Source organism: Bubalus kerabau, chromosome 7 (assembly GCF_029407905.1).
Source record: "Bubalus kerabau isolate K-KA32 ecotype Philippines breed swamp buffalo chromosome 7, PCC_UOA_SB_1v2, whole genome shotgun sequence".
Taxonomy (NCBI): Eukaryota; Metazoa; Chordata; class Mammalia; order Artiodactyla; family Bovidae; genus Bubalus; species Bubalus kerabau.
The window spans coordinates 53,928,952-53,955,327 of record NC_073630.1 but is presented as its reverse complement, the minus strand read 5'-3'; the positions used below and the strand labels follow the sequence as shown (position 1 = coordinate 53,955,327).

The window sequence follows — 26,376 nt, the reverse complement described above, 5'->3', positions numbered from 1 at the left end:
CTTTGTTATATTGATGTTTTTTTTCTGGACATCTGATTCCCCAAACACTCATCTTGGTTCACAGGTGAAACATTTATTCTTTGAAAGGAGAATGACAGTGAGAAGTGTTTGTCAGCTCTTTTAAAGCTGTGAGAAATGGTGGCCCCTACTTACCCCACTTGAGTATTTGAGTCACATGGGGAAGGTGAGGGGACAAACCTTAGAGAGATGTTATCTTGTGCTTTTTATCTTCACTTCATTCCTCAGCTCCCTTGGCTCTTCCTCTTCTAACACACAAAGCCTGTAGTTCCGAGTCATTTAATATTTCAAAGGAATTAATATTTTAGTTAGTGATGGACCAACCTACTAAATTGAATCTTGGCTTGTAGACTGATGGATTGAATTCAGTCCAGATGAACAGTGACCAGACTTATTGTTCTCTTGGGGGGAAAAAAACCCATGCAGACAAAAGCTGCTACATAAATTGAGTCCTGGTTATGCTCTCACCCTCAGGAAAGCATGCAGTCATCATTTCATTGGCACTTTTGGATAATAATTTTGTTTGTTTGTTTTTCAAGGGCATCATTTACAATCATTCCTTTCCAAGATCATGTGTTTATTTAGAAGACAAATCCATTTTTCCTCAGTTAGCCTCTAGTGAAAATGAGGGCATGTGTGAGATGGTGTTAACTTTCCACTCAAAACCAGTATTAATTGTAGAAAATTTTTCTCAACCTAACTTATGTTTAATTTCTTCTTTATTCCTCAAACTTCAGGCTAGAGGGGAGTCTGTAAACCTAGAGTTAACAATGAAAAGACTGATATTAATAATCACATTCCTTTTGTTCTTAGTTACTGGTGATTTTTCTTAATTTTTAAAGCTACCCCTAATTTTTAATTACATTACTATAACCACCTTCTAATATCTCTCTGTTTTGATCTTTCTTCTCTACTTCACTTTATTTATGACTGCTTTCTGTATAGGGTGACCACATGTCAATTTGCCTAGGATAAGACCTGTATTTGCCTGTTTCACTAAAAAAAAAAAAAAAAAACCCAAAAAACAAAAATCACCCTAATCTGGGTGATTAGGAAACTTATAAATATTTGAAAGGTCAAAATGCGCAGACTTGACTGCTGGCACTAGAGCTTATATTACCAACTAGGACATAGGGCAGTGCTCTGAAAATCACACTGCCCCTACCACTGGGAAAAAGTTTCTGACTTGCTGGAGCTGAAAATTAGATGTTCTTGCTAGAGCCTTTTCTGCTGTAGCCACTGAAAGATGAATCTTGCTAAGTACCCTTTCCAGAATGGATTTCTTGCAACACCTGTTTCATCATGCTTTCAAACCCGAGTCTAACAGGATTGCTTCTGACTACAGAACCAGGAGACAAGGAAGACTGTGTGAGTGAGTTTAAACTTGTACATTTGTATAAGTCATGCACATATAACATGATACTCCACAAGCGTGAAAATTGTTTCAAACCTGGGGATTGAATAATAACAACAGTTCACTGTTAGAATTGTTCCAAATTTGTGTTTGTGTCTATTATAGATAGGAAAGGAGAAATCAGAAAAGAGTACAAAGAATGCAATATATTAGCTGTAATGTTTTATTTTTTTTTAAAGAAATGTCTAAAAGCAACAGAACAAACAGAAAGTCATGTGTAAACAGTAAATCCCTGCCTGTTAACAAAGAATCAAGATCTAATGTAAAGCTATGAGTTTGAATTTTATATTTCAATGGGTTAATAATAAAACTAGTTTCTATTTTGTTTTTTTGTAAAAATTCAGAGAAAACCACAAACTATTTCACAGAGTTCTTCAAGTAATTGACATGTCATGTACATATAAATTATAAAACTACTCTTGCCAATAGTTTGGATCCCTGAAAAGAAGGAGCCATTTGGGATTGATGCTCTTGAGAATTTTAAGGTAAATTCTTCCCTTCCTCAGGCTGACAACTCTCTTTGGCTTTTCAAAACAAATTTTTTTTCAGGTTTTGAAGAGTAGATGGCTTTGGGGGGAGTTTTATTATGAAACATGAAGATAATAAATCAAATATTAATAGTGTTAGATAATAATTTTAATACAAAAATTTAATGAAGTATAGTTGATTTACAATGTTGTGTTAGTTTCTACTGTATATCAGTGTGAATCAGTTATACAGGTATCTACTCTTTTTTATTCTTTTCCCATACAGATCATTACAAAGTATTGAGTAGAGTTCCTGTTCTTATTAGTTATTTTATATATATATATATATATATATATATATATATATGTATAGTAGTGTGTTTATGTCAATCCAATCTCCCAGTTCATCCCTCCCTATGTTCCCCTTGGTAACCATATCTGTTTTCTAGATCTGTGACTCTACTTCTGTTTTCTAAATAAGTTCACTTGTACTGTTGTTAGATTCCACATATAAACAGCATCATGTTATTTGTCTTTCTCTTTCTGATCGATTTCACTCAGCATGACAATCTCTAGGTCCATTCATGTTGCTGAAAATGGCATTGTTCTTTTTTATGGCTGAGTACTATTCCTTTGTTTATATGTATCATAGATATACATTCATTCATTGATGGGCATTAAGGTTGCTTCCCATGTCTTGGTTGTTGTAAATAGTGCTGCAGTAAAGACTGAGGTGCATGTAACTTTTTGAATTATGGTTTTCTTAAAATATATGCCTAGGAGATAATGATTATTAAGGCAGACACTGCTAGATACCTAATTAATATCCATTTGCTCTTTTTTTTATTGACAGAAATTGTTTGGGATGGCTATGTGCACAGCTTAAAAAAAAAAAAAAAAGGAACATTTCCCTACCTTTCTTCCCATTAGAGCTAGTTATGTGAGACAGTCTTTCCCAATCAGAAATAAATGGAAAAGAGACTTTATCCTTCAGGCCGTGGAGGAAGTAAAGTAGAGGCAGTGTGTAAAGGAGTGCCAGCTTTTTGTTTTAAAGTTTAATCATTTTCCCACTACAAAGCTTGGAAATTTGAATAAACCTGATGGGTAAGGAAAGCAGTAAATCACAGACATAAACTCTATGGATTCTATACTACCTATATGAATGGGAACTAATGTTAATGAGTAATGTTTAGAAATTATGAGGGCTTTGTTAATATGATTTTTGTTTAATGAAATCTGACTTGAATCTCAAGCTCTAAGCTAATGTACTTTCTTAGTTAAGAACATCAATCGCATATTCCAAACATTTGTTCAATGAACAGACATAAAAAAATGAAGCTAATACTGCTGTATATATTTTTGCATCTCCTTTACAACAAATATTTGCAACAACAATTCAATATCTGCAAACAGTAATGGATTGGGAAATTTGCCAGATGTTCTCAATATCAATTGTTGCTTTAATCTGGCTTAAACCATGAGTTATTCTTCAGGTTTCAGCAGCCTCTAAATTATTGCTCCATTAAGGTCATAAAGCTAATACCATGAACATACTTTTACAACCAATAAATATGCTGTCTTGTGCATCATTTAGGACATTGCTGGAAGCATTTTCTATTTATAAAATAGCAAGATATTTAATCAGTATAAAGCAGTATCTCTCTAACATTTTTGCATATTGTTTTTAAAAAAGAATACACTATCTTGTGCTAGAATGTACTTCCTCATGGTGTTTTTTAAATTGTTTTCTCTCCAAACAAAGTCAGTATTATCACAGAATAAAAATTGTTTTTTTTCTTAAGTAAATCTGAGTAACTCTAGTGCCATGACATATACTCTAGTCATTTCAGCTGATGTTAAGCTGCATTAGAGTTTGATTTGGTTTTTAGGAAGATATATTTTGATGATAACTTCATCAAAATCTAGATGAAATATGAAAATTTAATGTCTGAGGACTCTTTCTCTATATTAATGTTCCATTTATAAATATGCTGTTAAATTTACATACAGTTCTCAACAATGGTGTTTTTATTGCTTTATAAGAAGTAGAAAACAAAATGCTGCTGCTGCTGCTGCTAAGTCGCTTCAGTCGTGTCTGACTCTGTGCGACCCCATAGACGGCAGCCCACCAGGCTCCCCCATCCCTGGGATTCTCCAGGCAAGAACACTGGAGTGGGTTGCCATTGCCTTCTTCAATGCATGAAAGTGAAAAGTGAAAGTGAAGTCACTCAGTCGTGTCTGACTCTTAGCGACCCCATGGACTGCAGCCCACCAGGCTCCTCCGTCCATGGGATTTTCCAGGCAAGAGTACTGGAGTGGGGTGCCATTGCCTTTTCCAAGAAAACAAAATAGTGACTACCGAAAAGTTGCATATTATGGCGAAGGTACAGTAGAACCGTATTTCATTATTTAGGATCTGCATATGGCAAGATGACAGAGGATGAGATGGCTGGATGGCATCACTGACTCAATGGACGTGAGTCTGAGTGAATTCCAGGAGTTGGTGATGGACAGGGAGGCCTGGCGTGCTGTGATTCATGGGGTCGCAAAGAGTCGGACACGACTGAGCAACTGAACTGAACTGAACTGATGGCAAGATTGGGGAATATATGATGAAACTCATTTTCTACTGTAATATATCTAGAAACAAATTCCATATGGGTTTATTAGTTAAGCTTGTTTGCTCTTCACCTTCTTTCTACTTGCTTGTTTATTTAATTGATAAATCAACTTCTGAGATGTACCAAAAATCTACTGATGATAAACGTGCCAGTTTCTCTGTGCAAGTTCTATTAATATTTATTTGCTTTATAAATTTTAATGACTTACTAGGTTCATAAAATTATAAATTTATTATATTTTCTAATTAATTTAAAACCTTCAGTTTTATTAATTTGTTTTAATTCTAACTTATTACCTGGTACAAATATAGTTACACTAGTTCTTTTATATTAACCCTTGCCTAGAATACGGTTTTATTCATTTTTAATGTTTCTGTGAGTGTACTTTTTCTGAGGTTTTTATTAGCAGTGTCTTTCTCTATTAAAGCTGATTCAAAAAGAAATTGAAAATATGAATATACCTAGTATCCAAATCTGAAGCCCCATATCTAATTGAAATTGTTAACAAAACTTTCTTATAAAGAAAACTCCAGGCCATGATAATTTCATAGATAAATTCTATCAAAAGTTTAGAATAAGTAATATCAATCTTATAAAAAGTCTTTCAGAAAGTTTAGAAGGAGAAAACTTTTTCTAATTTATTTTATAAAGCCCAGTGAAGATACCCATTTCTAATATTATACAACAACAAGATTTTTCTGGACATTACAATAAAATTACAAACCAATGTTGCTCAGTCACATTGTTACAAAAATACTCAGTTATATATATATATATATATATATATATATATATAATATATCATGACCAAGTGGGATTTATTACAGAAATGCAAAGTTCTTTATATATTAATAAGTCAAACAATGTAATTTACTATCCCAACTTAATTTGTATCTCAATATATGCAGACATATTGCTTGATAAAATTCTATACCCTTTCATGATCAAATAAATTAGCTAACCAGAAACTGATGACATGTTTCTGAATGTATTAAAGACACTTTGGATTGAATTATATTTCCCTCCATATTCATATATTGAGGCCCTCATCCCAAATGTGGCTATATTTCAAGATAGTCTTGTAGATTATAATTTAAGTTAAATGAGATCTTGAGGTAGGGCCCTGATCAGATAGGATTGATGTCCTTATTAGAACATAGAGGGACCTCTGTGTGTGTGTGTGTGTGTGTGTGTGTGTGTGTATGTGTGTGTGTGTACACAGAGGAAAGACAATATGAGGACACAGAATGTACCAGCTGTAAGCCAAGAAAAAGTCTTCATCAGGAACAAACCCTGCTGCATCTTGATCTTAGACTGCCTGCCTCTACAACTGTGAGCAAATAAGTATCTGCTGTTTAAGCCACCCAGTCTGTGCTACTTTGTAATGGCAGCCCAAATCAACTAATACAGCATCTAATAAGAGTCTACAATAACCTCATACTAAATGGTGATATTCAGGAAGGGAGGCGGTGAGGAGACACCCTTCGTCCAAGGTAAGGAGCAGTGGCTGTGCTTTGCTGGAGCAGCCGTGAAGAGAACCCACGCCCAAAGTAAGAGAAACCCAAGTAAGATGGTAGGTGTTGCAAGAGGGCATCAGAGGGCAGACACACTGAAACCATTCTCACAGAAAACTAGTCAATCTAATCACACTAGGACCACAGCCTTGTCTAACTCAATGAAACTAAGCCATGCCCTTGGGGCAACACAAGATGGGCGGGTCATGGTGGAGAGATCTGACAGAATGTGGTCCACTGGAGACGGGAATGACAAACCACTTCAGTTTTCTTGCCTTGAGAACCCCATGAACAGTACGAAAAGTCAAAATGATAGGATACTGAAAGAGGAACTCCCCAGGTCAGTAGGTGCCCAATATGCTACTGGAGATCAGTGGAGAAATAACTCCAGAAAGAATGAAGGGATGGAGCCAAAGCAAAAACAATACCGAGCAGTGGATGTGACTGGTGATAGAAGCAAGGTCCGATACTGTAAAGAGAAATATTGCATAGGAACCTGGAATGTCAGGTCCATGAATCAAGGCAAATTGGAAGTGGTCAAACAAGAGATGGCAAGAGTGAATGTCGACATTCTAGGAATCAGCGAACTGAAATGGATTGGAATGGGTGAATTTAACTCCGATGACCATTATATCTACTACTGCCGGCAGAAATCCCTCAGAAGAAATGGAGTAGCCATGATGATCAACAAAAGAGTCCGAAATGCAGTATTTGGATGCAATCTCAAAAACGACAGAATGATCTCTGTTCGTTTCCAAGGCAAACCATTCAATATCACAGTAATCCAAGTCTATGCCCCAACCAGTAACACTGAAGAAGCTGAAGTTGAACGATTCTATGAAGACCTACAAGACCTTTTAGAACTAACACCCAAAAAAGATGTCCTTTTCATTATAGGGGCCTAGAATGCAAAAGTAGGAAGTCAAGAAATTTGCCTGGAGTAACAGGCAAATTTGGCCTTGGAATACGGAATGAAGCAGGGCAAAGAAAATAGAGTTTGGCCAAGAAAATGCACTGATCATTACAAACACCCTCTTCCAACAACACAAGAACAGACTGTATACATGGACATCACCAGATGGTCAATACCGAAATCAGACTGATTATATTCTTTGCAGCCAAAGATGGAGAAGCTCTATACAGTCAGCAAAAACAAGACCAGGAGCTGACTGTGGCTCAGAACATGAACTCCTTATTGCCAAATTCAGACTTAAATTGAAGAAAGTAGAGAAAACCACTAGACCATTCAGGTATGACCTAAATCAAATCCCTTATGATTATACAGTGGAAGTGAGAAATAGATTTAAGGGCCTAGATCTGATAGATAGAGTGCCTGATGAACTATGGCATGAGGTTCGCAACATTGTACAGGAGACAGGGATCAAGACCATCCCCCAGGAAAAAAAATGCAGAAAAGCAAAATGGCTGTCTGAGGAGGCCTTACAAATAGCTGTGAAAAGAAGAGAAGTGAAAAGCAAAGGAGCAAAGGAAAGATATAAGCATCTGAATGCAGAATTCCAAAGAAAAGCAAGAAAGAGATAAGAAAGCCTTCTTCAGTGATCAATGCAAAGAAATAGAGGAAAACAACAGAATGGGAAAGACTAGAGATCTCTTCAAGAAAATTAGAGATACCAAAGGAACATTTCATGCAAAGATGGGCTCGATAAAGGACATAAATGGTATGGATCTAACAGAAGCAGAAGATATTAAGAAGAGATGGCAAGAATACACAGAAGAACTGTACAAAAAAGATCTACCCGACCCAGATAATCACGATGGTGTGATCACTGACCTAGAGCCAGACATCCTGGAATGTGAAGTCAAGTGGGCCTTAGAAAGCATCATTATGAACAAAGCTAGTGGAGGTGATGGAATTCCAGTTGAGCTATTTCAAATCCTGAAAGATGATGCTGTGAAAGTGCTGCACTCAATATGCCAGCAGCTTTGGAAAACTCAGCAGTGGCCACAGGACTGGAAAAGGTCAGTTTTCATTCTAATCCCAAAGAAAGTCAATGCCAAAGAATGCCCAAACTACCGTACAATTGCACTCTCTCACATGCTAGTAAAGTAATGCTCAAAATTCTCCAAGCCAGGCTTCAGCAATATGTGAACCGTGAACTTCCAGATGTTCAAGCTGGTTTTAGAAAAGGCAGAGGAACCAGAGATCAAATTGCCAACATCCGCTGGATCATAGAAAAAGCAAGAGAGTTCCAGAAAAAACATCTATTTCTGCTTTATTGACTATGCCAAAGCCTTTGACTGTGTGGATCACAATAAACTGTGGAAAATTCTGAAAGAGATGGGAATACCAGACCACCAGACCTGCCTCTTGAGGAACCTGTATGCAGGTCAGGAAGCAACAGTTAGAACTGGACATGGAACAACAGACTGGTTCCAAATAGGAAAAGGAGTTCGTCAAGGCTGTATATTGTCACCCTGCTTATTTAACTTATATGCAGAGTACATCATGAGAAACGCTGGACTGGAAGAAACACAGGCTGGAATTAAGATTGCCGGGAGAAATATCAATAACCTCAGATATGCGGATGACACCACCCTTATGGCAGAAAGTGAAGAGGAACTCAAAAGCCTCTTGATGAAAGTGAAAGTGGAGAGTGAAAAAGTTGGCTTAAAGCTCCACATTCAGAAAACGAAGATCATGGCATCTAGTCCATCTACTTCATGGGAAATAGATGGGAAACAGTGTCAGACTTTATTTATTTGGGCTCCAAAATCACTGCAGATGGTGACTGCAGCCATGAAATTAAAAGACACTTACTCCTTGGAAGGAAAGTTATGATCAACCTAGATAGCATATTCAAAAGCAGAGACATTACTTTGCCAACAAAGGTCTGTCTAGTCAAGGCTATGGTTTTTCCTGTTGTCTTGTATGGATGTGAGAGTTGGACTGTGAAGAAGGCTGAGCGCCGAAGAATTGATGCTTTTGAACTGTGGTGTTGGAGAAGACTCTTGAGAGTCCCTTGGACTGCAAGGAGATCCAACCAGTCCATTTTAAAGGAGATCAGCCTTGGGATTTCTTTGGAAGGAATGATGCTAAAGCTGAAGCTCCAGTACTTTGGCCACATCATGCAAAGTGTTGACTCAGTGGAAAAGACTCTGATGCTGGGAGGGACTGGGGGCAGGAGGAGAAGGGGACGACAGAGGATGAGATGGCTGGATGGCATTACTGACTCGATGGATGTGAGTCTGAGTGAACTCCGGGAGTTGGTGATGGATAAGGAGGCCTGGGTGCTGTGATTCTTGGGGTCGCAAAGAGCTGGACACGACTGAGCGACTAAAGTTAACTGAAGTGGTGATATAATGATTATTTTCCCTCTAAAATTAAAAACTGAGGCAAGGATGTTAATTCTTATCATTTTGATTCAACAGGAGATTGAAAGACCCTGCCAGTAAAATAGGAAAAGGAAAAAAAAACAACAGAATTAAGGATTGTTTTTATTTGTAGATAGTAGATGCATTAATATTTTAAGTAATCATCTACAGTACTAGGACTAAAATGCTAGGACTAAGTATTAAGTAAATTTAGTAAGACTGTAAGAAACAAAGTTAGTATACAAAATTCAGTTTTATTTTTTATGATAGCAACAGTTGGAAGAAATATAAATAAACTAAATGATTTATAATAGCATAAAATTTTTCCTCACTACAAAAATAAAAGCTATTGTTGAAGTTAAGGACCTAAGTAGACGCATATGTACATCTCATGGATTGGAAGTTTCAGTATTGTTATCAGTTCTCCTCAAATTGCTCTATAAATTCTAAAATGCAATAAAAATCCCAGAAACATTTTAAATAAAATGAATAATTCTGAAATATATATGGAAATGCAAAATCTAGAACAGCCTAAACATTTTTGATGAAAGGTATAAAATTTGAGGATTTATACTACCTGATTTTAAGACTTACAAAGCCACTTTAATCAAGACATTGTGGGATTTATGTAAAGATAGACAAGTCATAAAAGTGGAGAGTCCAGAAATAGAGCTGCATATATGCAATTCAGTTGATTTTTGACAAAGCTTTTCAAGAAATTACACTACAAAAACTGGATAAACACATGAAACAAGATTAACTTCATGCCTTAACTCACACCAAACACAAAAATTAATTTCCATAGGATCATAGATTTGCATATGAAAACTAAAACCTTAAAATTTATGGATAAACATAAAAGAAAATCCTTATAATCATGGGATAAAGTAAGATTTCTTAGTACAAAAAACCAAACCAAAATTACTAACCTAACAGTAAAATGAAAATGTATGGATGAATTTCATGTTTGTAGAGGCCTAATCCATGTCAGCCATTTTTATGAAATGTGCACAGTTGAACTATTTACCTCAAATGGGGAAACTTGAAGGAAATAAACTCTCATCTGTCTCTGCCTGAATCTGGACCCAGATCCAGTAGTCACACAACCTTCATTCTGGCTTGCTCCCCTGAGTGTCTATGCATCTTCATATGTATACCCCTAGAGACATTATTTTGATTTATACAGTGCTGAATTTTCCTATTTTCAGGTACCCTAGTGTTTGAAGTAGAAGGGGAACAACAAAGTATGAGCTCAGAAAACCTTCTTAACTAGAAGTTTCAGGAATATTTTTAGACAAATTACATGACAAAATCCAAAGTAGAAAATGAATAAGGCACATTCTCTTCTGTGGATAAAAGCACAAAAACCACTTGTAGCACAAGAGTGTGGTTCCTGGGAGAGTCACAGAGGCAGTGTGAGGGCTATGGTTGCTAGGTTCCTTGGAGGTAGCCAGATCAAGGGGTGGGGGCATAAGAAGAAAACAAAACACATTTGTCAATTTCATAATTTAGTCCAAGGCTGCCTTTTGGTCATTCAAGGCACTTTGCATCACTCAGATATTTGGACCACATCCCCATCAGCTGCCACGACTTTGAATCCAGAATGACAGCACAGATTATAAAATAAAAGCAAGCAATAACAGCCACCAAAGACAAGCTAATTAGTAAACAGCACTTTATACAGAACCTTTTTAGTGACTCAAAAATTAATACTGTTAAATTTAAAATGTTTGACTTCAGCCCCAAAGTAATATTTCTTTTATGCTATCAGAGTAATCAGTTGAATGATTTAAAAAAATATGTACTTTCTTCTACTTCAACAAGTTGGCATGCTGTTTCTGCATGCTGGCAGTAGAAAGAAAAAAAAATCTCTAAGCTTTCCATGATCATAGGTTTTGGAGAAGAATGCTTCAAAACAACCATTTCTGAAGTAGGCTAAAAATATTTCCACTTACTTACTGTTGAATTTACATATCTTGGTAGAGACAAATATTACCAAATCACAAACTCCTGCCTTTGTGTTTTTTAAAAAGCAGGTAATGACCACATTTTCTACTTGGTAGGTCTGGGAGTAAATTATACTCATTTGTTCCCCTTATCATTTTTATTCAAACTAAAAATAATGATTAAAATGAGCTAGTAAAGTGAACTTAAAGGAAAAGATTGGAAGGGGACGACTTTGCTGACGTGATGGAGCATGTTCTGGAGTGTCCATATGTATGAGTGGTATAAGTTTTTTTGTTACTGTCATTGGGTGATGTAATACTTCTTCCAGAATATCTTTGTATAAATTTTGGTATGCTTATCGAGTGCCTGAACAAACAGGCTCAAAAATTTGTATGTGAACATCTCAAACTCTTTCCTCTCAACTGGATCTGGCTTTCCCTGGAGGCTGCCCCTGTGAGAAGATGGCATGTTGGAGGGGCCTGCTGTCCTCGGTCTGTCTCAATATTGGTATCAGGGCCCCTCTGCTTCTGGCAGCCTTGATTTGACATTTGCTAAGACCTCTTACTCCCAGAGGCCACAGTGGGGACCAGGGAAGCAGTAACCTGAAAACTCCCTCCTCCACCAGCCATGCTCCCTGCCCACGCCCCCATCCTCTCTCTGCTATGTGGATGCTGTTGTGATCACAGTTTGTATACTAAAGGATTTTATATTAGATAGGTTCAGTTGGTCCAAAAATTTAAAAAAAAGAATCACTTCATCTAAGAAAAATGCGATTTTAATACCCTTGTCCATGTAGGTCACTCTGAATATTGTTATTTTGTAAATGTCCTCTTGTGTGTGCATGCTAAGTAGCTTCAGTCATGTCTCAAGAGTTTTGAGATCCTGTGGACTATAGCCCACAGGGCTTCTGTGTCCATTGGCTTCTCCAGGCAAGAATATTGGAGTGGGTTGCCATGCCTTCCTCCAGGGAATCTTTCCAATCCAGGGATCAAACCAACATCTCCTGCTGTTTCTGTATTGCAGACAGATTTTTTTTTTTTTTTTTTAACCACTGAGCCACTGAGAAAGCCCCAAATATCCTCTTACTTTGTCTTAATTTTTATATGGCAGCGGTGGAGGAGGGGGGTGGTGGTGGTGGTGGTATTAGTTTCCTACTGGTGTACTAATAAATAACCACAAGCTTAGTGACTTAAAAAACCTCACTCCTTTATTATTCTACATTTCTGGATGTCGGAGGTCTGGATGTATTGTTAGGGCTCTATAATCTGTCTGGCAGCTCTAGGGGAGAATCAGTTTTCTTGTCTTTTCCAGCTTCTCAGAACTGCCCACATTTCTTAGCTTGTATCCCAAACTCTGCTTTTTTTTTTTTAATTATGACCCATATTGCTTCCCTCTTATAAGGACCCTTGTTAATAATAATTACATTGGCCCCATTAAGATAATCCAGAATAATCTTCTCATCTGAAAGTTTTTAACTTAATCACATCTACAGTGTCCTCTTGGCCTTGTAATGTAACATCTTTACAGGTTCTAGAGATCAGGATATGAACATATTTGAAGGGGAGGCATTATTTTGTCTAGAGTAGTCCCAGGTGGCTCAATGGTAGAGAATCTGCCTGCTAATGCAGGACACATGGGTTCCATCCCTGGGTTGGGAAGATACCCTGGAGAAGGAAATGGCAGCCCACTCCAGTGTTCTTCCCTGCATAATTCCATGGACAGAGGAGCCTGATGGGTTGCAGCCCATGGGGTCACAAAGAGTCAGACACAACTGAGTATACATGCATGCATTATTCTGTCTGCATGCAGAGGGTTCAATATTAGAGTATCTGTGACTACATTTTTAAAAATACAAAATATTTATTTTTAAATAAAACCAGTGAAGTATCAGAGAAGGCAATGGCAACCCACTCCAGTACTCTTGCCTGGCAAATCCCATGGACGGAGGAGCCTGGTGGGCTGCAGTCCATGGGGTCGTGAAGAGTCGGACACAACCGAGCAACTTCACTTTCACTTTTCACTTTCATGCATTGGAGAAGGAAATGGCAACCCACTCCAGTGTTCTTGCCTGGAGAATGTCAGGGACAGGGGAGCCTGGTGGGCTGCCATCTATGGGGTTGCACAGAGTCAGACACGACTGAAGCGACTTAGCAGCAGCAGCAGCAGTGAAGTATAGATGTAAATCAATAATGAGGGAAATTAAAAAATAGCCTCTAATTTTACCATCTAGAGATAATCACCACTGATGAATCTGATATATCTTTTCAGATTATTTGTTGAGTACATACCTGCCCACACATGTATCTTATATAGATGGAAAGAAGTATTACATACTTACTATAATACTGTTTTTGATATAACAATACTATTTGGAGTATCTTTCATTTTAATAAATATTTGCTTTCAATATATTTACTGGACAGGTATTGCCATATTGTCCCTTTGTACATCTCTATACTTCTCAGCTCAATGGTTTAATGTGGAAATTTGTATTGGCAAATATTTACATCATTTTCTTGGACTAAATATCTAAACATAGAATTGCTATGCCATTTTATTTTTGAAAATTATTTTAAAATGCATAATCAAATTATTATTCACTAGTTGTATTTAAAGCACTTATTTTCTTGAACCATCCTGCATCTTAGTAATGTGAGTTTATTTTATCTTTGCCAATTAATTGGAAGAAAATTATATCTGAACATGATTTTAGCCTGATCAAATCAACACAAACTGCTTGTAAGTCAAAATGTCAGAAAGTCCATAACAGGAACTTGGATGTAGATTGTGCAATTCCCACTAACAGAAGAGAAGAGATGAAAAATTCCATCCACTGATTTTTTCATTTGTGCCTTCATTCGTTCATTTAATTTTTAGTCTTTACAGATTCTTTGTTATTGTCAAGAGGCAGGAGATGTAGCAGTGAACAAGACTACCAAGGTCACTGTTTTTATGCTTATAATCCTGTGTCTGTGCATTTGTGTATGTGTGTGTGTGTATAGGAGGGTCTCAGACAATAAGCAAACAGACATCTAACTGAATGAAATAATTTCATATAGTGAAATGTACTGAAAGATGATAAAACAGGGTGGTGTGGCATACACTCTATTTAAAATGAGAGTAGAATGAATATGAAGTAGCCTGGTAGGTAGAGAGCTGGTGACTGAACACTAGGCAGAGAGTCTCTCTGGGTTACAAATGAGGGGACTGAAATGAGGTCTGTGTGGCTGGAGTATTACTCCTTGAGCTGGTTAGCACTGAAGGGCAGAGGACTTGGCATGGAGCCTTGAAGACCATTGTTTAAAAAAATGGACTTTCTTTTATTGCAATAAAAAGTGGGATTATAAGCAGCAAAGTATATGATGTAATTTATGACTGAAACATACCTTGACTGATACATAGAAAATGGTGTACTGTATTTCCAGAGAGAAAGCGGGAAGATCAGTTAGGAGCCTGTTTCAAATTGCTGCTGTATTGCTTTGGGGGAGTGGGGGTAGCAGTAGAGGTGGAAAAATCTGGTTGTTTGGGGATTTATCTTTGATCTATAGTGATATTCTTCTCTAGGCTAGGTACTATACTAAGGAACTGAAATAGGATTCTCTTGTTTTTTTTCCATACTCTTCATACTTCCATCTCCAAGCTGCAGAGGGTCTTCAGAATTCAGCTGACATTGATTTTAATGAAACAGAAACAGCAATGCTCTGAACCAGTAGTAGTCAGAGGGCTCTTAATGTGAATTAAGACCAAATAATTAGAAGAGTAAAGACAGCTCTGTCCTGTAAGACAGTTTTAAGAAACCAATCTTCATGATTTTCTTTTTCTTTTTCTTTTTCCTATTTCTGCTTGCTTCTTATGCTAAGTCACTTCAGTCACGTCCGACTCTGTGCGACCCCATAGATGGCAGCCACCAGGCTCCCCCATCCCTGGGATTCTCCAGGCAAGAACACTGGAGTGGGTTGCCATCTCCTTCTCCAATGCATGAAAGTGAAAAGAGAAAGCGAAGTCGCTCAGTCGTGTCTGACTCTTAGCGACCCCATGGATTGCAGCCTACCAGGCTCCTCCATCCATGGGACTTTCCAGGCAAAAGTACTGGAGTGGGGTGCCATTGCCTTCTCCGTGCTTTTTATGGGTCCCTGAAATAATCACCAGTTTATTTCATAGTGAGGCTTTGCTTCCAGAATGCTGCTGCTGCTGCTAAGTGGCTTCCGTCATGTCGGACTCTGTGCGACCCCATAGACGGCAGCCCACCAGGCTCCCCCGTCCCTGGGATTCTCCAGGCAAGAACACTGGAGTGGGTTGCCATTGCCTTCTCCAATGCATGAAAGTGAAAAGTGAAAGGGAAGTCGCTCAGTCGTGTCTGACTGAGTGACGCCATGGACTGGAGCCTACTAGGCTCCTTCCTCCATGGGATTTTCCAGGCAAGAGTACTGGGGTGGGGTGCCATTGCCTTCTCCATGAACTTATCTAGAGGTAATAACTTATTACAGTCTCTAACACTTCAGCATAAATTGATTACAGTAAGTCCCATACATATGAATCAGTTCCATTCATAGAGTGTGTTCATAAGTTCAGTTTGTTTATAAGCCCAACAAAGTTAGCCTAGGTTAGTTAACCCAATTAACACAACCAGCTATATAGTACTGTACTTTAATAGGTTTATAATACTTTTCATACAGATAATACATAAAAAATAAATATAAAAAATAAAACATTTTAAAATCTTATAGTACAGTACCTTGAAAAGTACAGTAGTTCAGTCTACAGCAGGCATAGAAGGGGAGGCATCTAGTGGACTGGCAAGAAGAGTTAATGACTGGAAAAGGGAGAGGAGGTGAGAGATGTAGAGCTGAAGGATCATCACCAGGACTTAGGGCAAGCTTTGCAGTTTCATTTACTCCTGATGTTGATGGACTACAGATTCACATCTTTGAAAGTCTATAACTTGAAGGTTTTTGTATGTAGAGAACTTAGTATATAAAGATGACTAATTTTAAAGTTAAATATGTCTTTATTATATTTCATATATCATGCTAGTAAAGTGATGCTTAAAATTCTCCAAGCCAGGCTTCAGCAATACGTGAACTGTGAACTTCCAGATGTTCAAGCTGGTTTTAGAAAAGGCAGAGGAACCAGAGATCAAATTGCTAACATCCGCTGGATCATGGAAAAAGCAAGAGAGTTCCAGAAAAACATCTATTTCTGCTTTATTGACTATGCCAAAGCCTTTGACTGTGTGGATCACAATAAACTGTGGAAAATTCTGAAAGAGATGGAAATACCAGACCACCGGACCTGCCTCTTGAGAAACCTGTATGCAGGTCAGGAAGCAACAGTTAGAACCGGACATGGAACAACAGACTGGTTCCAAATAGGAAAAGGAGTACGTCAAGGCTGTATATTGTCACCCTCCTTATTTAACTTATATGCAGAGTACATCATGAGAAATGCAGGACTGGAGGAAGGACAAGCTGAAATCAAGATTGCTGGGAGAAATAGCAATAACCTCAGATATGCAGATGACACCATCCTTATGGAAGAAAGTGAAGAACCAAAGAGCCTCTTGATGAAAGTGAAAGAGGAGAGTGAAAAAGTTGGCTTAAAGCTCAACATTCAGAAAACTAAGATCATGGCATCTGGTCCCATCATTTCATGGGAAAACAGTGTCAGACTTTATTTTTTGTGGCTCCAAAATCACTGCAGATGGTGATTGCAGCCATGATTTTAAAAAACGCTTACTCCTTAGAAGGAAAGTTATGACCAACCTAAATAGAATATTAAAAAAACAGAGATATTACTTTGCCAACAAAGGTCTGTCTAGTCAAGGCCATGGTTTTTCCATTGGTCATGTATGGATGTGAGAGTTGGACTATAAAGAAAGCTGAGCATTGAAGGATTGATGCTTTTGAACTGTGGTGTTGGAAAAGACTCTTGAGAGTCCCTTGGACTGCAAGAAGATCCAACCAGTCCATTCTAAAGATCAGTACTGGGTGTTCATTGGAAGGACTGATGCTGAAGCTGAAACTCCAGTACTTTGGCCACCTGATGCGAAGAGCTGACTCATTTGAAAAGACCCTGATATTGGGAAAGATTGAGGACAGGAAGAAAAGGGGACGACAGAGGATGAGATGGTTGGATGGCATCACCGACTCAATGGACATGAGTCTGAGTGAACTCTGGGAGTTGGTGATGGACAGGGAGTCCTGGCGTGCTGCCCTTCATGGGGTCACAAAGAGTTAGACACGACTGAGCGGCTGATCTGAACTGAACAGAACTGAATGTGGTTTGGGCTCAATTTTCCAGAAGCAGAACTAAGAATAAGATTCACATGAATGAGAATAAACAATGCTTATTAGAATTTTTTCCCAGGGAAAAGATTAGGGGAGTAAGAAGAAGAAGGGATGGAAACCAAGCAAGGGTGCACAATCAGGCCATGTTACACAGAGACAATACTGCCTCAAGACTTACCCCTGTACTTGTCTTATGTGGGAGCAAGAGAGCTGGAGTGCTGAGCTCAGCTGTCAATCATAAGGACTAAGGACTGGGATGGGGAAGCAGGAATCCCTGTGTGTGGGGGTAGCATGGGCTGTCTGTGTCAGCCTGAGGGAAGCCCACAAATGAAGACCCACAAGCACAGGCTATTGGTGAATAAAAGCTTGCCCATCAGGAACTGTGTACACTAAGATAGCCAAAGTATCTCAAGTACTGATAGCATCTGGGTAGTGGGGTCAGAGATAGTAAAGGTCAGGGTTTGGAAATATTATGAAAGCCTGCATCAGTTGACTTTAATTAAAAGGAAGATCATCCTGGGTAGGCCTGACCTTGTCAGACAAACCCTTTGAAAGAGATGAAACAGCAGCAGAAGCTAGCCTATTGACCTTGAAGGAGCAAATTTTTATACTGTGAAGGCTAAATGGCAAGGAGCCCTGGGAAGCTTCCAGTAGCTGAGGGCCTCACTCCTGCAATTGCGAGGAACTGAATCCAGCCCACCACCAGCGAGCCTGGGCACTGCTCATCTTGGGACCCAGAACCCCAAATGAGATCACAAACCCTCCCAGCTTTGATGCTCTGTGTGGAGGGTGCCCCATTGTGCTGTATCCAAATGTCTGAGCCAGGAAATCTGTGAGATAATAATTGTGAGTTGTAATAAGTTGCCAAGTGTGTGGTAATTTGTTAGACAGCACAGAAATCCAGTATATCAGAAAACAAATGCCTAATTAAAAAATGGGCAAAATATCTGAACAGATACCTCACCAAAGAAGATATATAAAATATAAATAAGCATAAGAAAAGATATGCCATTAAGGAATCACAAATGAGAATGGCCATGAGATATCATGACATACCCATTAGCGTGGCCAAAATCCACAGCATTGACCACACCAAATGCTGTTGAGGACAGAGCAATACAAACTCTCATTCATTGCAAGTGGGAATGCGAAATGGTTGCAGCATGTTTGGAAGATGGTTTGGCAGTTTCCTAAAACATTAAATATATTCTTATATATGACTCAGCAGTTTCATTCCTTGATACTTACCCAAATAAATTGAAAGCTTGCAAATAGCCAAAAAAATTACACATTTATATTTATACTGTTTTCTTACTCTTCAGTTTCTAAACTTGGGAGCAATCAAGGTGTCCTTCAGTGGATGGATGAGTAAACAAACTTTGGTACATCCAGACAATGGATATTATTCAGTGTTAAAAACAAAGGAGCTATCAAGCCATGAAAGACATGGAGAAAGCATAAATGAATATAGCTAAATAAAAGAATCCCATCTGAAAAGGCTATAGACTATGATTCCAACTGTATAACATTCTGGAAAAAGCAACACTCTAGAGACCTCAAAAAAGATTAGTAGTTACCAGGGGCATGAAGGGATGGAGGGAAGAAAGGATGAGTAGAACACAGGGGAGGAGTAATCAACCTGCCTGACTGCAGGCTCGACTACAAAGCCACAGTCATCAAGACAGTATGGTACTGGCACAAAGACAGAACATAGACCAATGGAACAAAATAGAAAGCCCAGAAATAAATCCACACACCTGACAACTTATCTTCAACAAAGGAGGCAAGAATATACAATGGAGAAAAGACAATCTCTTTAACAAGTGGTGCTGGGAAAACTTGTCAACCACCTGTAAAAGAATGAAACTAGAACACTTTCTAACACCATACACAAAAATAAACTCAAAATGGATTAAAGATCTAAATGTAAGACCAGAAACTATAAAACTGCTAGAGGAAAACATAGGCAAAACACTCTCCGACATACATCACAGCAGGATCCTCTATGACCTACCTCCCAGAGTAATGGAAATAAAAGCAAAAATAAACAAATGGGACCTAATTAAATTTAAAAGCTTTTGCACAACAAAGGAAACTATAAGCAAAGTGAAAAGACAGCCTTCAGAATGGGAGAAAATAATAGTAAATGAAGCAACTGACAAGAATTAATCTCAAAAATATGCAAGCAACTCCTACAGCTCAATTCCAGAAAAATAAACGACCCAATCAAAAAATGGGCCAAAGAACTAAACAGACATTTCTCCAAAGAAGACATACAGATGGCTAACAAACACATGAAAAGATGCTCAACATCACTCATTATCAGAGAAATGCAAATCAAAACCACTATGAGGTACCATTTCATGCCAGAATGGCTGCTATCCAAAAGTCTACAAGCAATAAATGCTGGAGAGGGTGTGGAGAAAAGGGAACTTTCTTACACTGTTGGTGGGCATGCAAACTAGTACAGCCACTATGGAGAACGGTGTGGAGATTTCTTAAAAAACCCAAATGTAACTGCCATATGACCCAGCAATCCCACTGCTGTGCATACACACCGAGGAAACCAGAATTGAAAGAGACACATGTACCCCAATGTTCATCGCAGCACTATTTATAATAGCCAGGACATGGAAGCAACCTAGATGTCCATCAGCAGACGAATGGCTAAGAAAGCCGTGGTACATATACACAATGGAGTATTACTCAGCCATTAAAAAGAATGCATTTGAATCAGTTCTAATAAGGTGGATGAAACTGGAGCCTAGTATACAGAGTGAAGTAAACCAGAAAGGAAAACACCAATACAGTATACTAATGCATATATATGGAATTTAGAAAGATAGTAATGATAACCCTGTATGCAAGACAGCAAAAGTGATGCAGATGTATAGAGCAGTTTTTTGGACTCTGTGGGAGAGGGTGAGGGTGGGATGATTTGGGAGAATGGCATTGAAACATGTATATTATCATATGTGAAATGAATCACCAGTCCAGGTTTGATGAATGATATAGGATGCTTGGGGCTGATGCACTGGGATGACCCAGAGGGATGGGATGGGGAGGGAGATGGGAGTGGGGGTTCAGGATGGGGAACACATGGACACCCGTGGTAGATTCATGTCAATGTGTGGAAAAATCAATACAATATTGTAAAGTAATTAGCCTCCAATTAAAATAAATAAAGTTATATTAAAAAAAAAGAACACAGGAGATTTTAGGTCAGTGGAACTATTCTGTATGATAATATAATGACAGATAATCATCAAAACCCATACAATGTACAATACAGAATGAACCCTAGTATAAATTATGGGCTTTAGTTAATAATAATGTAGCAATATTGGTTCACCAGTTGTAGCAAATGCACTACACTAATTCAAGATGCTAATAAAGGCAGAAACTGGGAAATAGGCATGTAGGAGTATAGGGGAAATTGCTATACTTTTCATTCAGGTTTTATGTACACTTAAAATTACTCCAAAAAATCCACTTTAAAAAAAAAAAAGCAGGATTAATAAGCAGGACATCCTATTTCAAGATTCTCTTATTTCTCATTTACCAAATTTTGGTGGGATCCAATTTATCTTCATATACTAATATATGAGTTCATTTTAAAGAAGTTTTATTCTCATTTTCCTGTTGTGTATATGTAGATATAAATATGCTCAAATTTAAAGAGTTTAGATACTTTCTTCTGGATTCACAGCATATAATTAAAGTCTTTGATTATGTTATATAAATTTTCTGCTTGCATTTCTTGAAGTTTGGCTTGACTATTTTAATAATAAATGATTCATTACAAAAATATATCATGATAATTTTATTTAAACTTCAGTTCAGTTCAGTCGCTCAGTCGTGTCCGACTCTTTGTGACCCCATGAATCGCAGCACACCAGGCCTCCCTGTCCATCACCAACTCCCAGAGTTCACTCAGACTCACACCCATCGAGTCCGTGATGCCATCCAGCCATCTCATCCTCTGTCGTCCCCTTCTCTTCCTGCCCCCAATCCCTCCCAGCATCAGAGTCTTTTCCAAAGAGTCAACTCTTCGCATGAGGTGGCCAAAGTACTGGAGTTTCAGCTTTAGCATCATTCCTTTCAAAGAAATCCCAGGGCCGATCTCCTTCAGAATGGACTGGTTGGATCTCCTTGCAGTCCAAGGGACTCTCAAGAGTCTTCTCCAACAACATAGTTCTAAAGCATCAATTCTTCAGCGCTCAGCCTTCTTCACAGTCCAACTCTCACACCCATACATGACCACAGGAAAAACGATAGCCTTGACTAGACGTACCTTTGTTGGCAAAGTAATGTCTCTGATTTTGAATATGCTATCTAGGTTGGTCATAACTTTCCTTCCAAGGAGTAAGCATCTTTTAATTTCATGGCTGCAGTCACCATCTGCAGTGATTTTGGAGCTCCCAAAAATAAAGTCTGACACTGTTTCCCCATCTATTTCCCATGAAGTGATGGGACCGGATGCCACGATCTTCTTTTTCTGAATGTTGAGCTTTAAGCCAACTTTTTCACTCTCCACTTTTACTTTCATCAAGAGGCTTTTGAGTTCCTCTTCACTTTCTGCCATAAGGGTGGTGTCATCTGCATATCTGAGGTTATTGATATTTCTCCAACAATCTTGATTCCAGCTTGTGTTTCTTCCAGTCCAGTGTTTCTCATGATGTACCCTGCATATAAGTTAAATAAGCAGGGTGACAATATACAGCCTTGACGTACTCCTTTTCCTATTTGTAACCAGTCTGTTGTTCCATGTCCAGTTCTAACTGTTGCTTCCTGACCTTTATACAAATTTCTCAAGAGGCAGCTCAGGTGGTCTGGTATTCCCATCTCTTTCAGAATTTTCCACAGTTTATTGTGATCCACACAGTCAAAGGCTTTGGCATAGTCAATAATTCAGGGGAGGCTAATTCCAGTGACTGGGGAAGCTCACTGTCTTTCCCTTGCATCCCTCTTTTGTCTCCTTTTACAGTCTAGCAAGAGCTGTTCTGAGTGAATTTAGTGTAGGTACAGTCTGATGCCGGCTGCTGTGCTCCAAGCAAGTGAAAGTTGCTGATTGTGTCCAACTCTCTGTGACCCCATGGACTATACAGTCCATGGAATTCTCCAGGCCAGAATACTGGAGTGGGTAGCTGTTCCCTTTTCTAGGGGATCTTCCCAACCCAGGGAACAAACCCAGTTCTCCCACATTGCAGGCAGATTCTTTACCAGCTGAGCCACCAGGGAAGCCTGCTGTGCTCCATAGGTTCCTTTTTTCTAACAAGGTCATTTCCTGAATCAGGAATCTCCTCGTATCCCACTAAACATGTATGTTTTAGAGTGATGAACCTGTCCCACAACCTTAAAGACTGCATTTAATTTATGTTTATCACCCAGATTTTGTCTTACTCCTTTTTTATTTAGAATCATAGCATATTTTCATTATGTCATCTTATTATGTATTAATATATGCATATTAATACATATACAGTTAGCCCTCCATATCTTCAGATTTGAACTCTGCAGATTCAATCAACTGCAGGTTGAAAATATTGAAAGACAAATTCCAAAAAGTTCCCCAAACCAAAAATTGAGTTTGCCTTGTGCCTACAATTTACATAATATATTGTATTTACAATTATTTATATAACATATGGATTGCATTAGTTATTGTAAGTAATCTGGGGATTATTTAAAGTATACAGGAGGAAAATGGTCCCCGTGTTAGGTGGTTTTCACTTCTCTGTTTCTTGCTTCCCCTTAATGATTCTCATTTATAGAAGTACAGTGAATTAGGTCTGTTTTTTTTTTTTTTTCCTGCGTTTTCTTTTCTCTCTCCATTCTACTGTAACTGCTTATCTGGGCAATGTTTAAATCATTGTTTTAGTGTTTAGGCTGGGAAGCTGCACATTTCTCATTTATGAACTAAGTTAATCCTGTGTTTCAGAAGAACCAGAGGGGTAAATCAGACAGTAGTTGCCCTACACTCTGTTGAATCCCAGCCTTTTCCCAAGAGGAAAGGAGGTTAAAGGGGGCTTATGGATATATATTTTCCTTGTTTTAGGTTGAGTATATATCACCCAACAGGAGTCTAGGTCTCTGTAAGGATTCTTGGATCAAGGGATCTTTTTTTGATGGATCATCTTTTTATTTCTCTTGCCTTACTTTTGGCCAGCTGCCCTAAGTCATGTTCCCAGATTAATGATTCCTGCCTTGGCTCTAGCTCAATTCCCTTCTTTTTTTTTCCCCTCAACAGTTAGGAAGAGGTTGAGAAAAAATAAAATTCATATATTTTTATACCCTCTTGCAATGTTTGTGGACATGATCCACAACAGTTGATTGCTGTTCACTTTTTCTTGGTTTCTGCTCCCCTATCTTCTTCATTCCCTTCTTTTGCTCCTCCATTCCCACTCCCCCTTTTTATCTTCAAGAGTTGTTGATGAGTCTTTCCAAATGACTCTCTTTTCCATTGTGGAAAGGCATATAGGATCATAAGGTACCATTTGGTTGAATTCTAAAATTTCTTTTCATCACTTGTATTTCAGAGTATATTTTGATTACTTTGCATTAATACACTGTATATCTCCTTAGTTTGACAGTTTTTGTGTATTTATATTGCTCTCATTTGTGTAGTAGAATAAATATCTTTTTATTTCATCTTCTACAGATAACTCAATGAAATATCCACTGGAAGCCTCTGGGCAAGAGGGATCAATACGAAGACAGTAACAATCCTAAAAAACAGAAGTTGGGAAAGTTTTAGAATTTAACTCAATTTTATTTTAGTACCCAGCTACCAAGGTTCATTTTATTATTCTTATCTCTTCCTATGTTCAGTTGTACAAGCATTGGAATATGTTTCAGGTTAATGGCCCCCATCCCTGACCCCCTGTCAAAGAACAACAACAAAAAAATAGAGACAAGTTGGATCTGTTCAGATATTCTTGTACTTGGGTTGAAGGAACTAATATTGTTTGAAAACATACTTGGCATCATGCACGTGCTAGATTCTTTGTTCTGCAACTGAATTTTAGTCCTAGAATAATATTTTTTGGTTAAACATGATTATCCTTAGATACATTATGCAATGCACAACATACTGTACTACAAAATGACCTTGTTTGAATGGTAGAAAAGATACTCTGCTAGCTTTGGCTGTGGACTACTCAATTTTAATGCAGAGCATAATAGAGGTGATATAAATTTGAGAGAGTTTAAAATTACAGTACTTATATTCTCCAGCTGATGAGTGTTGGTTCCTTATTAAAAGGTATAAGATTATTATGATGGATTTAAGAATTCATGTTTATTTTTATTAAACTGTTTATTATTTCATTTCAGAACCCAAGGGAATATAAACCTCAAGATGGTATATAGTGCAGGACACAAGGTTATACTTGAACTAACTAACAAATATTTGTTGTCTAATGAAAAGAATATTGTATCAAGAAGTCTGCAGATGTGACATAAAATGTCTCATTGCACATAAATATGATACAAATATAAATTTTTAATGAACATTTACAGTGTGATAGGAATTATGAAATTCCATTGACAGAGGAGACTGGCAGGCTACAGTCCATGCGGTCACAAAGAGTTAGACACAACTGAGCAACTGAGTGCAGTAGGCATTATGGAAAAATATTGGGGGTCAAGTAATGACTAGAAATTAGCGTAGACATGTATTATTAATTTAAATAATCTGTGGCAAATTCTAAACTTTGTTTCTCAACTAGCAAACACTTTCTGAATACTATGTATTTTTATGCATACTATGTATATTTCCATATCATTTTTCCCTATTGCCTCTCTCAACTATATGGAAGGAGATTTGATGTATTTTACTTAGTGCTAAATATAGCCCAACATATAGGGCAGTTTTGGGCACACAGTAGGTTCATAATAATTATTTATTCCATGAATAACTGAGAGTAAATTAAAGATAAATTTGAGATGTTCAAAGCAACTAGTAAAGACAACTCTGACATAGCTGAATTCTGTGTTCTAAAGAACGGGTAGGCAATATTTAGATGAAAGAAGATGTAAGATTGTGTCAGGCATAGGGAAATGTTATATAAAAGCCCTGCATTAGGAATAAGAATAGTGAATATGAAGAACTAAAGAAGGTGAGGGGCAACATGAAGGGAGAAGGAGAGAAAGCATGGCACTGGGGAGGCATGTAGGTGGGGAGAGATCTTCTTTAAGACCTTTGTAGACCATGCTAATAAACACCATCTATATTCTTAGAGTATTGAAAATCACTGAATAAATATAAGCAGTGGAGTGAAATAATCAGATTTGTGCTTTAAAACAATCTTTGTTGGTAATTATTTATAATGAATGTGGCAGGAACACTCATAGAGTATGGTTGAAGAAGAGAGGACATTGGATAAAGCTTAGTTTTATTATTTAAAAGAGTCTATTAAAGGAGCATGAGTACATCATGAGAAATGCAGGGCTGGAAGAAGCACAAGCTGGAATCAAGATTTCTGGGAGAAAAAAAAGATTGCTGGGAGAAATATCAATAACCTCAGATATGCAGATGATGCCACCCTTATGGCAGAAAGTGAAGAGGAACTCAAAAGCCTCTTGATGAAAGTGAAAGAGGAAAGTGAAAAAGTTGGCTTAAAGCTCAACATTCTGAAAACTAAGATCATGGCATCCAGTTCCATCACTTCATGGCAAGTAGATGGGGAAACAGTGGAAACAAAGGCTGACTTTATTTTTTTTTGGGGGGGGGCTCAAAAATCACTGCAGATGGTGATTGCAGCCATGAAATTA

The 26,376-nt window shown here is 37.9% G+C and overlaps 1 long non-coding RNA gene across 1 annotated transcript in view; it reads left to right on the top strand.

Moving 5' to 3' along the window:
* LOC129657744 (uncharacterized) overlaps positions 1–24,886 on the top strand; it is an 85,533-nt gene extending 60,647 nt beyond the window's left edge. Inside the window, exon 3 of the long non-coding RNA XR_008717062.1 lies at positions 24,263–24,886. This is a non-coding gene — a long non-coding RNA (uncharacterized LOC129657744). The remainder of the gene's footprint in view (positions 1–24,262) is intronic.
* Positions 24,887–26,376: the final 1,490 nt, after the last annotated feature.